The sequence below is a fragment of the Orbicella faveolata genome, unplaced genomic scaffold (assembly GCF_042242905.1).
Source record: "Orbicella faveolata isolate gen_17 unplaced genomic scaffold, um_ofav_v1 contig_34, whole genome shotgun sequence".
NCBI classification, from domain to species: domain Eukaryota; kingdom Metazoa; phylum Cnidaria; class Anthozoa; order Scleractinia; family Merulinidae; genus Orbicella; species Orbicella faveolata.
The window spans coordinates 875,130-879,317 of NW_028301563.1; the positions used below are offsets into that span (position 1 = coordinate 875,130).

Sequence of the window (4,188 nt, forward strand, 5' to 3'; positions counted from 1 at the left end):
TTTACCTTCCTCGGTGGCGATGGGTTTGGTCATCTTGACGGCCATGCTGTCGGGGATACGTTTGTCGTTCAAGATGAGATGTTCTTCTGCGGCCAGACGTCCCGCTTTGTTCAACAAGGCACTCTGGGTAATCTTACCCTTGTAATAATCTTGCAATCGGTTGAATTCTTGAACGGGTACCATCATGACTTTGTTCACACCTGACTCAGGGTCGTGTCAGGAAACTCGGACAATTCTCTCAAGGTCGTCTCGTAACAGTCTTGCCAGTACCGTATGGATTCGTCTTTCTTTTCCAACTCGAGTTTAAGACTTTGAACGGTTTGCTTGCCTTTACCGCACCCCCTGCACAACTCGATGCACCCACCAGGCGGTGTGGTATCTCGTTTCGTTTGACAGGTTTGACAGAAGTCACCGAACTTTAAAGCCATGTACTCTTGATACAGGTCGTTGTACCTCTTGTTCAAGTAATCGTACGAGTCTTTCCATCGGGCTTCGCGACGATTGGCGTCTTGCAACAACTGCACGAGTTTAGGAATGGTATTGGACTCTTCTTGGTTTCTTTCTTCTCTCGGTGGGAAATTGGGTATGACGTCGATCCCCTCCAGCGGGTAACCGTCTTCGCTACATCCTTTCACCGTACACAACATGCTTTGAAACAACCAATCTCGTCCTTGAAGGCGGTTTCCACGGACTGGTTCAGGATGTCCCGGACTTGTCTGTAACTATCCCACTCGTCCGCGATACGTTTCATGTCTTCGTGATCCATGCTGGTCGTGTCCCAGTAGGAGCGAGAGCATCGGCATAGATGCAGGAAGTAGGGGAACCACTTGACTTCACTCCTCAACATCTTGATTCGAATGGTTTTTTATCGGCGAGGTGGTCGTCTTTTCTTTCGTCTCACAAGTCTTCGGACCCCGTGACCCACGCCAACCCCTGCCGCGCCAATGGCAGAGGAGGTTCCAGCTCGGATTCCTGTTTTCACGGCATGTCCATCCAACGCTCTGGCCAATCCCAAGGCAGCCCCTTTGCCTATGGGTAACATCGCAGACAAGGCATTCGCAAGAGCACCGCCCCATTGCTTTCTCCTTTTCTGTCAGCGACGGCATCTTCTCATTGTTGTTCTCAGTTACGTACACTGGTCGAATTGCGCGTGACGGTAGGGCGTTGTCCGTTTTTATAGGTGGTCGTGATCGTGTTCGTGGTCGTAATGCCCACAATGCGACGACCCGCGGCCGTCTGTTGTTGTTGGCGCAAAATCTCTTCCAATTGTTGCTGCATCTGGGCCTGGTCGAGAACACGGTCTCCTCGCCTCCTTCTTCCTCCTTGACCCGATCTAATCGACGAAGGTGGTGTGGAGTCACTACCACTTCCACCTCTGCCTCCGCCTCCGCCTCTACCTCTACGTCTTCCACCACCGCTACCGCTACTTCTTCTGCGGCTCCCTGCATCACTGGGGGACGTCGGCGTATTTTGACGTGGGACACGTCTTGGTCATTTCCCTCCTCGAACGGCTCGTGCCAAAGGTGTGGCGTCTGTCACTCGGGGTTCACCGACACCCGCTGTAACGTTGGAGCACGATGACCCAGATCCGGCGCTGCCAACACCCGCCGTGACGTTGATCTGTGGCGCACCCGCGCCAGTGGTGCCTACCCCGACTGGCGAGACCCTTGGCAGGGGCAGTGTCGCCAGTGACGACCGCGGTGAAGGAGTGTTCAGGCTCACACCCACACCTGCCACAGGCGGAATCGGAGTACTCGTTTGAACCGGTGACCCCCAAGGCGAATAATCGTTCAGAGCCGAGAGGTTGAAATCGTCACTACCGTAAGAACTCATCTCTCCTGTTTTCTTGCTATCTTCTCAGCGATCACTCTTTCGTTATGAATCAAATTCTCAAAATCCTCGTCGTTATATGCTTTCACGAGTGACCTCACTTGATAACTCGAACAGAGACAGATTTGTTTCACCGTCTCGTAATCCACTTAAAGGAATACATGCGCCTTAGCATGGCTATGCAACGTAGAATAAATGTAGGGAACCACTCGGCTTCGCTCCTCAACATGACGGTGTCGCAAACTGATGGCATCGTACGAATCCTTCGTCTTTTAGCACATTGCTAAGGACGCGTTGATCGTCCTGACTGGCTGGATGAAGATCCAATAGCATGTAACCGTAAGGTCGATCAGTGACCTTTCAAAACGTGTCCAACACCTCCTGCCATTGTGTGGGAAACGATTGCAGTAGTAGATTTCGTATCCCCAACTGATCCCGAGGGTTCTTGAAGGCCGCGATGTAATGAGCGTTTCGGGAAATGGTCTTGGCGAATTTTCCGTTAGGGAATAGATCCTGACACAAGTAAATCACCGTAATGTTCCGATGATGTGAATGTTTGGTGAAGAGATCCAACACGTGCTTGTCGTTACCACCCTCGTCCATGAGATCGTCCAATACCAACACACCCCCTCCAGGAAACCATCGGGGTAACTGTTCGCTTTCGGGGATGCCTTTGTAAAACTTGACCCCACCCTTCTTGAGCTTTTGGAAACCGTCTTGCCACGATCTGTAGCAGTAATGAATACTCTTAGGTTTTTGTTGGAACAAGTCGCCGTTCTCCAAGAGCAGTTTGGTGGTGAACACCGTCTTGCCGCACCCCGACGGACCCGCTATCAACAAACTCGACAGAGTGTGAAATTGAAACGCTTTGCGTCGTTCCATGAAGGGTCTCGAGATGCTCCGTTTTTTATCCAAACAACTTGGCCAATGGTGTCTTGACACCAGGGATGCGTTTCATCAGACTCAAGAGGGTGACCCTACGATTGAAACAGATGGGTTTTTTCTTGGCGGGTGCTCTCTGGCGTTTCGCGAATTTTCCCACTTGGTATTTCCTGGCGTACCACGCTTTTCCCCTCTTGATCTTGGTCATGGCTCTCTTGGCCGTGGCTCTCTTGGGACGCGCTCTCTTGGCAAGCGTCGATCTCCTTTTTCCAGGTTTCTTCGCGAATTTACTCAAATCTCCCAACTTGTCTTCGTACCAATGCCTCTTTCTGATTCTTCTTTTCCTATCTTCTTTCTCGGAAAGCCCCGGCATGGTGGGCACTCTCTTGCGTTTCCTGCGAGTGGTCACAGTAGCTGGTAATTCACCGGTGTCAAGGACAGCCGTTGGAGCTGGTTGAAGAGCGATTCTTCTTATTGCTGGTGGTTGGTGTTTCTTGAAATGAGCTGCACTGGGTTGAGGCGTTCTTTACCAGATGTTCCGTAGCGTTTTTGTAACCTGGCTATGACGTCGTCCAAATGTCTATGCCCTCGAAACTGAAGATCCATGAAGTGTCTTGTTTTGTAGGGAACTCCATAATGAACAATTTTGGTTTAAACCGCACCTTTTAATGCGTTCGCAAAGTGATAGTGTAAGAACTTATTGCCAGTGCGGGTAACACTTGTTATCTCTGCAAGCGTCCATTTGAAGTCTGGCTCTCGTACACAAGTGGAACAGGACGTATCGAAGCCAATGATCTTTTTCCTGGTCCAGTATGAATCGGACTCGACGATAACTGTCGCAATCCAAAATGCGATCCAGGACCTGTGTACGAGGATCATCCGAGGACAAGAGCAGATACTCTTCTCGACACAGTTCTAGGAATCGGGGGAACCATGTAACCTCACCACGCAACATCCTTTTCTCTCAAAAATGAACACTTTTTTATTTGAACAGCTTACTTTATAACAAATGACGCACTCCTCTGGAGGAACTGCACGTGTCCTGGTGACACAGGGTTTTACAAATCTTGCGCCAGGCCAACTCGTCCACGATCAAACGTTCTAACATGTGTCCTACTTTACGATCGTTCTCCACAAACTTGTTTTTCTTAGAACGATTCAAGAAATCGTTCATGTCACGACCTTCGGCTCGGTCGATAAGGAACATCAGGGCGTATCCGCCGCAACTCTGACTGAACAGTGACTGTAGACTCCTGCTGTTGTGAATCTGGTACTTGAAATGACGGTCCAACCATTCTTGGATCGGTTCGGCGGTTCCGTATGCGTCCAACGCTAGACCGTAACTGTCCAGTATCTCGCACTTGTTCTTGTCGACCCACAAAGCGATCCAATGCACCTCCGGTTTATCGTGAGGGTCCGTGTTCACGATGTAAGCGGTCGGTCCTTCTTGGGGGAGTGTCCTGGGAAGTCGATCGC

The 4,188-nt window shown here is 50.5% G+C and overlaps 1 pseudogene; it reads right to left on the minus strand.

Annotated features, from left to right (window-relative positions):
* Positions 1-2,052: 2,052 nt before the first annotated feature.
* On the minus strand, positions 2,053-2,712 carry LOC149104219 (uncharacterized; annotated as a pseudogene).
* Between the last annotated feature and the right edge of the window lie 1,476 nt (positions 2,713-4,188).